Below are 13,679 nucleotides of genomic sequence, written 5' to 3' on the forward strand. Positions count from 1 at the left end.
CCAGATGAGACGCCGCATGATGCGGCGTCTCATCAGGGTCTGCGCTGTTTGCTTAAAGGAATTTCTGTAAGAAATATTCTAAATATAGAAATAAATATACTAGACATCCCTAATTTTGGAAATAAATTGATCAAATTTAGCCGGATGGGAGAGTCCACTAGGCATAAATGGGTTAAATATGTAAGGCTAAATAATAAATATTTACTTACGTGCGGAACATCCCACAACCATCGAACAGGCCAGACAGAATTGCAGCAGCAGATGCATCTACAAACAGGTCGGCCAAATACTTTTTCCAATGATCGTTAAGGCGTCGATTATAAAAACGATGGTGATGATAATAATGACATTGTTGCTGGTGATGGTGAGGATAATGTAGCGCAGATAGATAGTAGTATTTATAGTTAGTTCAACAAGAGTTGTCCCAAGATAGTGTGTTCCACAATTCTTCCGCTTTGATAATATACTGTGCATCTCCCTGGTACGTTTACTGTTGGTTAATTATATGTATTTATTTGTTTGCTTATGCCAGTTTAATGTTAAATATTGCTATTAAAAACTATAGGCCCCTCTGTGAAGAGTGGGTTTCAATGCATGTGCGTAAAGTGCCGTACCAGATTTGCCTGTCCGCACAGGCTAATCAGGGTCGACGCTTTCCGCTTTTATGATATTTAAGTGATATTTTTAAGTTTAGGCGGAAAGTGTCATCCCAAATTAGCCTGTGCGGACGGCACAGGCTAATCTGGGACGACACTTTACGCACATGCATTAAACTACTTTTTACAGAGCACGGCTTATATTTAAATATTGACAAGAAACATGGTAAGTCATTGATTTCCTTGAAATTGCACATGCTATTCGTAATTTTATTTTGAACCCTTCACCATTTCCCCGATTAATACGATTGACGCAACGATTGAAATCATGATCATAATCGTAAACGTATCATAGTGATCCGATCAATCCTCATACGATCTTTAAGCCAATAAATGTACTGAGTGTGATTTCAATCGTTGCGCCAATCCTGATAGAGGGCGCGTATTATTAAGTTAATCTGAGTGTATATTTTTACAACACACAATATATATTCAAGTTGCACTAAGTATTTTTTAACATAGACAATCTTGAAAGAAGGAAACACACTTTGGTCGAATGGACGTCATTTACGTTCATGTACAATTTATATTATTATACCTCACTTTTATTCACAATGCTTTACTCCCATAGGCCATCGTGACATAGAAATACTGTCAGACCCAGCGGGAATAAATTTACTGTCCAAAATATACCGTATCCCGCTGCCATAGCAATCACGTGCCATCAGCGTGAAAAAAATTTAGACAAATAAATACTGTATCCCGCTGCCTTAGCTATCACGTGCGGAATGTTCGAAAATTATTCTGTCCCATTCGCGCATGCGCAGTACGCAGTTTTGCGTGTCCGTTGTATTTGGATAATTAAAATATCGATTGCAGCTGAAACTGTGCGGTAGAATAGATTAATGCCATTATTTTAGCTTTGACAGGAGTCAAAAAGAAAATCAATTTAGTATAAACGACACGTTTACCTCAAAGGCAACTTTAATCCAATGCTAATAACAATAAAGTTACAACGATATACACTTCCAGTGTGTGTTCTTAAGGTGTTATGCATGACAAACACACAATCCGAAATACGTTTTGGATTCGTTCGATGCTTTAAACAAATATTTTACTGTTAAAAAAAACACCACGTCCATATTGTTGTCCCAAAATGTTTCGTCACCGAAATGACGTCACGCAAGTACGTCATAAATTGCGTAATCAAGTGATGAAAATAAAATACGGAAAGCTGGTTCTGTAATATATTTTCAAAGAAATATTTGACGACTAACAAAATTGATGGGATAAATTGATTACTAGGTCGGTGCCGAATAAAGCGAAGTTCATTTTGCTCTGCCCGTAAATCTGAACCACTCAACATATTAATGGTTGTTCATTGCTGAAATAAAATTCAATTATTGAATATTAAAATTGTTCATGGTTCATATAAATTGTTCATGTTTAAATAGTTTATTCGGTATAATAAAATAAATATAACATGTCTGACAGGGTGACAGTAAATTTGTCAACTTTCGGAAAAATACTGTCAACCTTGGCTTCGCCTAGGTTGACAGTATTTCCTCAAGTTGACAAATTTACTGTCACACTGTCAGCCATGTTATATTTATATAATGTATGATGTTCCAGGTTCTAGACTGCGTCTTACGAGTGTTATGCACGTATTGTTAGATTACTTTGCGACCTTTTCAAATATACAAATAATGGATAGTATGAAAACGACTTATTGCATAATTTAAAACTAATCGTATATAAAATTTAATGAGCGAAATATAAATGCTGTCATTTATGGTGAATTTTGCATTTGGTCTTTAAAGATTATCAGCTGAAATTGATCAAATTGTGTTATACAACACGATGTGTTCCTGTTAATATCGATGCACTATTTGAATGATTCTGAGTTTGAAAGTAAAATTCTTACTAGATGTTATGTTTTTTTTATAAAACCAATCATTTTAATAGTAAGCATTTATATAATAAGTACTTAAAGCATATTATTCAAAACTGATTATATGACTTACATACTGAAAACTAATCTAAATACATACGAGACGCCATTAAGACATTAACTTTGTTCAACATCGTGTACATCGTCTAAAGATTTGAAAAGAAATCACTCTAGTGTTTTCGCGACTGTCTGCTACGACAATCCAATATCTAATTTACAATTAATTCATAATTCAATTCGTAAACAGATCTGACACGTAATTTCTATTTTCATACCATTCCTAACAATCAGAAAGTTTGAACATACATTTATATAACGGATCAAACGAGTATTAACATTAGTATTATGATTTTTACCATTTACTACTCATATACGACGCGTTTGTAGTCAATTACAAAATCCATTTAAATTAAATATCTGCGTGTTACATAAAGTGGTAAAACAAGAAGTTAAAGAGCTAAACAAGTGTAAATTATTTTAAATGCACTTGCAATAACTAACCTTACTGTATCATCGATGGCAACACAAAACCCAAAACTTATAATACAGAATGTGCTATCCTTATTTAGATAAAATTTGAATTTAGTGAGCATTATTGAAGAGACATTGTAATGTAAAGGCTTTGGGATTTTAGTTTTTTTCCTCAATAAATCCTTTACATGGGAATTAAATAGAAACAATATGTTTCATCTTATTAAGCTTCAGCGCTTCTGACGGCACATTATCTACCCTTGCGTGAAGAATTATTGTCTGACAAATCGGCTGACTAATCTCTAAGCTTGATATTTTCAGAACGAAAGTAAATGCGTCTCTAATGAGCTATTTCTGCCGTTAAACCATTAAAAAGCGAGAGGTATTTTATCCAAGGAATTTACCATGGCAATAAATATATATATTCCTGCCGCTTAAGCTTGTTCAAAATTAAGCCTTATCGAATTAGTGTTGTTGACAGTGCAACTTCTGCTGTTCCTTATACTTGCAATCCTGATTCAAAGTATACGTCAGTTATACGCCTTGTATGAATCCAACACAGTTTATAATATTAAAACTGTTTATAGCTTTGTGTCTTCGTCTTTGGTTTATCCGTCTCGTAATGGTATGACCATATCTTCGAATCTACGTTCTTGCGTGTTATTGTATTGCGAATTATCTTCTTTTCTCTGCTGATACCTCCCTGCAGCTTCATCTTTTGATTATCAAATAATACAATACATGTTTGTAGTTAATTTGAGCTGTATAAATGCAGTAGAATATATAATATCTTCAAAGTTGTCATAGTCTTCATAGACTGTAGGCATTAAAGCTAATTTCTGTTATGTGGAAGAAACAAATAAACTACCTTTCTCACACCTAGTTTTGTTTACATTTTGCGCTAACTGGATAGTTTAATATCTTTATAAGATGGGCTATATTTCTTGTGTGTACATAATTACTTTAAACACACCTCTCCTAATCATCGAAAAAGATATCTTATACTTACGACAATTATGAAATTAAATTATCAGTGTATTATACGATTCGTGTGTCACGTTTTGGCAGTTATGTTTTTCATTTGCTGTCTGCATAGGTTAATTAAATTGAAAATGTTTGAGACGCGCGTTTGGTTTGTTATTTATTCTTTGGTAATTTTGAGGTTAGACCAGCCAGAAAACCGGTTGAAACCTACAATTATAGAACTTTATACGGCGGTAATCCTAGTTTTAATAATGTTCTGCTTACAATTTGTATTCTGTTATACAATTATTTGATAAAAACAAGAACTTACCTGATGGTAGAGCTTCGCGTTTGTCATCGTGTGTTGTATTACATATACCATAAGTGAAATCGTCGCTGTGTTGATGCAGAAGAACGTATTCCTGTACATATTTTCAATAATTTCATAGTTAAGTCTTCAGGGGCTGTAAGCACTAAAGCTTATTTGTATCATATAGATGAAACACATTTATGATCGTTACTGCAGGTTGCTTGTTTCAAACGTTTCGCGTACTTGATCATTTAATATATTTTATATATGTACCTTAGATTTGTACTCTAGTCACTTTTAAATATATTCCCTAATCGTTTAATAGATTTCCGAGACTTCACAATTATGACCATACAGTACGAACTATATTGAGATTTTCTAAATATATGAAATTATGACTCCTGTAGAAGATAAAACAGAAGAACGGTAAGTACTCGCAATAGAAGCGCTTGAAGAAGCGGTTAACAAGAAGAAAAGTAGTAAGATGAGTTGTAGTGGACAAACTTGTAATGGCTATCGTTATAGAAACAGCAACAGTAGTATTGGTATGCTAAAGAGTAGAAGAAACAACATAATTTGTAGTGAGAATAGCAACACATATTTAAGAAGTATTTGTAAAAGCTAAAACAGAAAGGCACTTTATGGTACAGAAAATTGCCTTGGTTGTTATCCCTCTCGCTCCTGAAAACGTGTAATGGCATACTGACGAGCTTGGTTTTATCATTGAAGGATTCCGCAAAGCGATTACTCAGCTGAATGGCTCGACAATAATTCGAAACGCATTGATTGATAGTTTTCCTACATAAGCACAGAAGTTTAAGATGCAACTTGCAGCTTTTTTTATTCCGTTGTAACGGGGTTCATCATAGGCAATAGATCTAGAGTTGGCAGTAACGCATTTATATTGATGGAACGCAAGATGATATATTTATGATTAATTTCGCCTTAATTCAAGTTCAATAAATAAGCATTCTTTATCAACATCGATATTGATTGTTTGTATTCTCATTATTTGTTGACATTCGGCAGTTTGTTCGAACAGATAGGTAAGTCCGTGTAAATGCATCTTTGACATATTAAAGTTGTAAAGGAATCAACGAGATAAATGTATACTACGTTGTGTGATGTATACGCAATTGCTTAAGAGTGTGTTAGGTAAAACAGTTACCACTACATTGATATCCGCCTTATATAACGCTACTGATATATTTTTATCACGTAAATTGGAAATTGCTATTTTAGTCAATGTTTGAAAGTAACCTGGCAATATTCGCCGTCTTTTTATTCTAAGCGAAAATAACCTATTATTCTCTGTGTATTGCACGAGTTTATATTGTTGCGTTGTCCAGAGGCCAGTAACATGGACACTTTCCACAGCTTCAATATAATAATGCGAAAGCTACCAACAAGGCACCACTATATAATAATAAAACCCTCGCTGTTTGAGAACGGGGTTAAGTGCATGTGCGTAAAGTGTCGGCACAGATAAGCCTGTGTAGTTCGCACAGGCTAATCTGGAACGACACGTTCCGCTTTTATTGTATTTTGTCAATTGTATTTTGCGTATAAAAGAAGTGTGTCTTAAAATGTACTCTAAGCAATAGATTGACATACTAGAATGACATACTAGATCTGATTATGACATCATTTGTGCAATTCTGTTAGATCAACTACAATTAAGTCAGCATTTTATATTAGCATCATATGTTACCAATTATTTCACTGAAAGTTGTTTTTACAAATGTCAGAACGTTCCACAAATGCCTTAAATTGATTCGTTATCAACAAAAAATAGGCATTAACTTTGAATGGTAAATAATTGCACCTGGAAAATTGAAAGCCATTTACGTAAAAAAAACAGATGACTGCTTTCAAACATTAGTAATATTTATTTTACACGAAAGATGATTTAAACTGTTGTTGCAAAATATGTAAATGAAGTGACGGCAAAATATCCTAAACAACTGGAGATAATATTGTTTATTTATTGTATAAGTCCCACTGGCTTAGCTCGCGAATTTTCTATGTGTAGGCTCGGTAATAAAGTCGAGCTACGAAGTCAGAATATGAACAAAACATGATTAACGTTTTTAAATATATTTTGTTTAAGGTAACCATATCATCCTAGTTTGTTGACTAATTTTTCATCGGTCATTTGTTGCGGGAATTGTGCTTGCACTTTTTCTTAAGTCCAGTCAATGTTTCTGTACTTAACGTAAGAATTTTCTTTACTTAATTTCAAAAATAAAAGAAAATGTATATGTGGTGCTTAAACTATTATGATAAACAAATTACTGCCATTTCTCAATGCCTGCCTTTCCCGAAGGCGTGTACGCTTTGAACTGTCATTCACATAGTTAAGCGTTGATTTCATCATCATCATCATCATCTTCTTCATTTTCATCGTCATCATCATCATCATTTATATGTCGAGCAGATACACAAACATAGATTATTATGCATGTATTAATTTTTAATAACTTGTATCAGTACAGTATGTTTAGAAATGTCGAATCGCACGAGAATCGCAGCTACGTGTGTGCATCTAATGATAAAATGTGTTCCGAATAAGGTCAATTGATGTGAGCTAAATGGTTCATGAAAATAATATACACATGGACCAAACAAGTATGTTATTTTAATTTATTGTTTGTAAAACATATTAAATGCACACTTCTTAAACACGCCCCTGTTTAACCCCATGGCCTTCATGGTGCCAAAGAGGTCTTCCTCCGGAACACTAGCACCAAGGGCAGCACGGACAAGGTTCTGTGACGCATACACAGCACGGAATACAATCACCATTCGGCCACCCCACGTAGTCGGCTGCAAAGAAAGCAGCGAAATACAAGAAGACATATACCAAGAAAATAACTTTACTTTCAATTTACAATACACAGCACGGAATACAATCACCATTCGGCCACCCCACGTAGTCGGCTGCAAAGAAAGCAGCGAAATACAAGAAGACATATATACCAAGAAAATAACTTTACTTTCAATTTACAATCAAGAATAGTCTTAAACTAGATTTTTGCAAGTAGCATTTGTTATAGAAACTATGACCATTGTACATATTATGCATAATGTCGTTTTACTGCATATTATGTTTATTTTAATGTTGTTCTTGACTTGTTTTGTAAATAATACTAGAACATAAATTGAACTATACCTACAATACTTGTTAAGTGTTGAATTCAGATAAGTTTAAATAGCGAGGCTTTTGAAATCTTAACCACGAAGCTTATTAAGTGGTTCAAATAACTTACTTTTAATCGTACTTATCCCATTATTATAGCATTTTCTGTATTTGTTTTAACAACAAGCTAATGAAAATGAAAATGACTGAATAACACGACATCATGAAATGAAGTCACTATACTGACACGTGGAAATGACGTCAGTATACTGATAAAGTTGAAATGACGTCACTATACTAACATGTTGGAAAAAAGGCGGAAATCAAGCTTGGTGTTGGTGTCATGCAGACGTGCCCACATCCATTGGAGCAGCATTTCTGTTCACCGGGACAGTCATAATCGGACCAGCATTCTTCCGCACACGTCCCAGCTCCGTCTCCCACAGCTGGACATGTGCCCAGTTTGCCTAAAACGAGTTGGTTTGGTGTTTAGTCTGAATTAAACCAATCCACGCAAGCCTAGCGAAAATGTAAAGAAGATTATTCGAAAATTGAATAAAAAATACGTCATGCAATAGCTACAAAAAGCATGGGTACGATTGCTTAAGTGTTTTAAACCGGAAAGGAACAAGGCTCTTTAAAAATTGGAAATAATTTTGAATTTGCCAAGGTGGGATACGCTATGAATGTAATTTCGACTGAAACCTTGACATGAAACTACATTGATATAGTTAGTAAAGATATGGTACTAGAAAAGTCTAGCGTCAACCAATTCATGGCAGAGTGCATTGAACGGATAAGAATGTGACAGATACACTGAGAGACTTTAAAAACGCTCCAGTTGTAAAAGTAACGAAATGGTAAAGTATACATTCTTCAATTGGTATGATATTTAGCAATAATGAGCAAAGGTATGTAACAAGCAACTTTCGAAATTTTTACTGAAAAATTATAACAATTAAAGGAAATAACACAAATCTAGTGGTAACACCCTTAACATTGAAACTCGCAATTTTACAAAAATCAATAACGCGTGTAACTTCCATTAGAAGCAATGCAGGCAGTGCATCTACGTCTAATCGACAACACAATGTTTGTAATTTGATGTTGGGTAATGTTATTCCACTCGCGTATTAAGGCTTGACGTAACTGGTTGAGATTTCTAGGGGCTTGACGATGGGCTCTCAAGCGTTTTCCTAACTTGTCCCAGACATGCTCAATGGGAGACATGTCAAGCGATAGCGATGGCCAGTTTAACGCAGCAATTCCATTCGTGGCAAGGAAAACTCTTGTAAGTCGAGCCGAGTGTGCAGGTGCATTGTCTTGTTGGAATAATCCTCCTCTGAGATCACGCTGCATAAATGGAGCAACAACAGGAGCTAATACGGTGTCTATGTATCGCCTAGCGGTGACATTGCCCTGGAGAATGACAATATCAGTTTTGTAAAAATTGGGAAATCCCAGCCCACACATGAATGCTGCCACCAAAGCCACGATTAAACTTCTGTATTCATTGTTCGATGAACCTCTCCCCTCTCGAACGATACACTCTAACACGTCCATCACAGTTCTGAACATTGAACTTAGATTACTAAAACCCATACAACCATTGTCGTCGGGTCCACCGATGATGTATACATGCCCAAACAAGTCTCGCAGCTTTGTGTCTATCGGTCAAAATATATCCCCGTTAAGGTCTGCGACAACGTAAACCAACGGCACGCAGTCTACGTATCACGGTTCGGGCATGGATTGGTCGCCTGAAAAATAAAAGTGACTGAACAGTCTCTAACTTCGGTGGATTGTCAAATATTGTACAAGCATCATAAAATAATAAAATATGGTGCACAACTTACCCACGGATACCAATTGTTTGTTTGGCACTGTGGGTGGAAGACCGGAAGCGGTAACGTTTGTGAACGCGTCGAAGGTTGGCGTCCTGTCTAGGCGTTGTTACCATGGGCTGACCCGGGCGTGGACGTCCTTTAATACTTCCAGTGACGTCGTATCTTTCACGAAGGCGATTAACCGTGGATCTCGCGCAATAAAACTGACGCGCGACGTCGGTTACGCCACCTCCGGCTCTCAGCATACCAACAGCCTCTGAACGCTCATGTTTTGGTAAGCGAGGCATGCTAGCGAACACCTTTTTAAACTATATTTTGTGTTTTTCTTGTGTGCTAGTCGATTACATACACATACAACAGGTTTAGATTTTATTTCGTGGATATAATCATGAAGCACGTGCAAAAAACGTGTAAATAGCTTATGTGTAGCCAGCTTTTTACGACATTCAATTTCCTTGCGGATTTTAGCGTGTATAAATTGTTTTACTTGTAAATAACATATTATTTATAATTAAAAAAATCTAACTTATTATGTCATCATGAAAAAATGTTTTTATAAAGTGGAGCGTAAAGTCCCTCAGTGTATACGATGTGTTGTATAATAATATCTGCATATAATCATTGTTTACTTGTCATCGCAATAGAAAATGTTTCGGCCGATTTATCTCTTCAATCGCTTATTCGTGACACTCGATCCGAATATCCGAAATATTTATCACTTAGTTTGGATGTGCTTTTGAAGGAAATACAAACTAAACAGCGAAAACAATAATACTAATAAACATACCTATTTGCATATTATATGGACAAAAGTTGTCATTCTTAATATTTATAAAACATTACTCATTTTATCCTCTTGAGTGACGCCAGACCAATTCTACTTTATAAGGTAGAGAATGCGTAGCATTATAGAAAGACTTTCTTGTTTTATAAGGTTTATCAATTTAGTTTTGCGTTTTATTTTCAAGAATACATTTAAACACATCCATTGATTTTTAAAACATTATTATCTTATATAAATAATATTTTAAACGATATTTCGTTTGGCAATACGTACCTGTAAAGAAATAAATATTGCGTTTTACAGCAATCCATTATATATTAAATATTAGTTTGCGATTTTGACGCTGTTTCATGAAAGGATTTGTTGTTTGTTGACAGAGAAAGAGGAATACAAACACTACTATAGCACAGTAATTCCGTTCCAGTTAGTTCGATCGTTTTGTGCGCAAGTAATGAAATTGTTTCAAGTTGTTTTACATAATTCGTCAAAAATAAAAACTCACTACAATTAACAACAGTATTCCTATTAGTTGGTTTCGTTTTGCTCTACACTTATATGATACGCGCTTAGTGTCACGCGCTTAGTGTAGACAAGTACACACATATCGTTGTTCAACCAACCAACAAAACACACATACACAATATTTGTCAGAGCATGTTTTTATCAATAGTGTTGTCTTATTTTCAATGTTAATAAGTTAAAAAACACGCCTGATGCGTACTTAACCCATATATGCCTAGCGTCTAGAAAAAAGGCCTTGGCAAACAGCGTAGACCCAGATGAGACGCCGCATGATGCGGCGTCTCTTCAGGGTCTGCGCTGTTTGCTTAAAGGAATTTCTGTAAGAAATATTCTAAATATAGAAATAAATATACTAGAAATCCCTAATTTTGGAAATAAATCGATCCAATTTTGCAGGATGGGAGAGTCCACTAGTCATAAATGGGTTAAATATGTAAGGCTAAATAATATATATTTACTTACGTGCGGAACATCCCACAACCATCGAACAGGCCAGACAGAATTGCAGCAGCAGATGCATCTACAAACAGGTCGGCCAAATACTGTGTGCAATGATCATTAAGTCTTCGATAATAATAACGATGGTGATGATAATAATGCCATTGTTGCTGGTGATGGTGAGGATAATGTAGCGCAGATAGATAGTAGTATTTCTAGTTAGTTCAACAAGAGGTGTCCCAAGATAGTGTGTTCCACATTCATCCGCTTTGATAGCATACTGTGCATCTCAATGTTACGTTAACCGTTGTATTTATTATTATTATTATGTATTAATGTATTTATTAGTTAACATATACCAGTTTAATGTTAAACATTGCTACTAAAAACGTATTAAAAAATTTCGACACGCGACATGATAAGTCATTGAATTCCTTGAAATTGCACATGCTATTTGTAATGCTATTTTGAACTCTTCACATTTTCCCCCGATTAATATGATTGACATTTAGTACCTGTATTGGCTTAAAGATCGTATGAGGCCTGATCGTGTATTACGATACGTTTTTGATTATGATAATGATTCCAATCGTTGCGCCAAGCAGGGACGTACTTTTAAGTAAATCCGAATGTATATTTACACCACACAGTGTAAATTCAAGTTGCTCTAGGTGTTTTTGAACATAGACAATCTCGAAAGAAGGAAACATTTTTTAGTCGAATGGTCGTCATTTACGTTCATGTTACCATTTAAAATGTATGAGATTACTAGTTTCTAGACTGCTAGATTACTTCGCGACCTGTTCACATATGCACATAATGGATAGTGTGCAAACGACTTGTCGCATAATTTAAAACGTATCGGGCTTAAAATCTGTTGATCGAAATATAATTGCTGTCATTTATGGTGAATTTGGCATTTCGTGTATGATTCTTGGCTGAAATTGATAAAATTGTGTTATGCAATACGATGTGTTCCTGTCAATATCGATGCAATATTTGAATGATCTTCAGTTTAAATTAAAACTCTTACTAGATGTTATGTTTTAAGCGAACCAATTTGTAAGGTTTAGCATTTATATAATTAGTACTTAAAGCATGTTAAACAGATCATAGTACATATTGTAAACAAATAAAATACATTCGAGGCGACCAAATTTGTTTAATATCGTATACATCGTACAAAGATTTGAAAAAAAAATCAGAACATTGTTTTCGTGACTGTCATTGAAGACAATGCAATTTCAAATTTACAATTAAGTCATCATTAAATTCGTAAACGGATCCAACATGTCGTTTATATTGTCAGACCATGCCCAACCCATCCCAACATCCTGACCTAGACATGTATAATCAGATAGTTTAAACATACATGTGTATAACAGATCAAACGAGTATTACCAGTATTATAACGATTTTGTAGTCCGTAACAAAATCCATTTCAATCAAATATCTTTCTAACCAGATTTAAGTTTAAAAGCTTTATTTCTAACCACGATATACTGTTGAGCAGCAAATAGCATAGAGCCGGAACAGACTACGAGTTACATAAAATGGTAAATCTAGAAGTTAAAAAGCTAAACAAGTGTAAATTATTTAAAATGGACTTGCAATAACTAACCTTACTGTATCATCGACGACAACGCAAAGCCAAAAACTTATAATACAGCATGGGCTATCCGTATTTATATAAAGTTTAAATGAAGTAAACACGATTGAAGAGACATTGTAATCGTAAAGGCTTTGGGATTTTATTTTTTTTCTCTGAATAAATCCTTTACATGGGAATTAAATAGAATATTTTCATCTTATTAAGCTTCAGCGCTTCTGACGGCACGCTATCTATCCTTGCGTGTAGAATTATTGTCTGACCAATCAGCTGAATTATGTCTTCGTTAAATATTTTCATAATGAAGGTAAATGCGTCTGTATACGCTATTTCTGCCGTTAAACCATTAAAAATTGAGATGGATTTTATCACAGGAATGACCATAAAAATATATTTCTGCCGCTTTAGCTTGCTTAAAATTAAGCCTTATCGAATCAGTGCTGTTGACACTGCAACTTCAGCTGTTTCTTATACTTGCAATCCGGATGCAAAGTATACAGCAGTTATACGCTATGTATGAAACCAACGAGAAACACACAGTATATAACGCTTCCGAAATCAAACGTTGACATGTCGAAATTCTGCCCAAATTTATAACCGTATAACACCTTCGAATAGTTTAAATGATTTTTTAAAATTGTCTAAATCTTTGAGTCAATGCCGTTGGCTTTTTAAAGGGTTCATCAAAATGCCGACATTAATGCAATTGAAAATTAGTAACAACTAATCATGTCCTATCATCATTTTGTTTTCTACATTTACTCTTATAAATTTGTTTATTTTAACTGGCGAATTTCGTCCATTGGATTACTGGATTGTAAGAACACAAGTACGACACACAATGTTGAAACTAGCAAATCTATGCGGCCAATCTTGAAACTCTTTCTGTGGATTTTTTGTTATACCACATTTATTTAGCGCCCTTTTAATACTCGCGGGCGCGTTCAAAGGCGCATTACATGTTTTTCCCTGATCACTGAGTCACAAGTCGTCCATTAACATCTTAGTGTACATGGTCGCTAAATTAACTGTCCATTGTGATCAAACAG

At 34.7% G+C, this 13,679-nt stretch overlaps 1 protein-coding gene and 1 long non-coding RNA gene across 2 annotated transcripts in view; one reads left to right on the forward strand and one right to left on the reverse strand.

The window, feature by feature from the left end:
- Positions 1–13,679, forward strand: part of LOC127838402 (box C/D snoRNA protein 1-like) — a 380,290-nt gene that overhangs the window by 219,241 nt on the left and 147,370 nt on the right. The gene's annotated exons all lie outside the window — the stretch shown is intronic.
- Positions 6,750–9,652, reverse strand: LOC127838406 (uncharacterized). Its single transcript, XR_008029802.1, has 3 exons — positions 9,287–9,652; positions 7,733–9,190; positions 6,750–7,117 (listed from the first exon to the last, which is right to left on the reverse strand). It is a non-coding gene; the product is annotated as an uncharacterized LOC127838406 (long non-coding RNA).

The sequence above is a fragment of the Dreissena polymorpha genome, chromosome 7, assembly GCF_020536995.1.
Source record: "Dreissena polymorpha isolate Duluth1 chromosome 7, UMN_Dpol_1.0, whole genome shotgun sequence".
Taxonomy (NCBI): Eukaryota; Metazoa; Mollusca; class Bivalvia; order Myida; family Dreissenidae; genus Dreissena; species Dreissena polymorpha.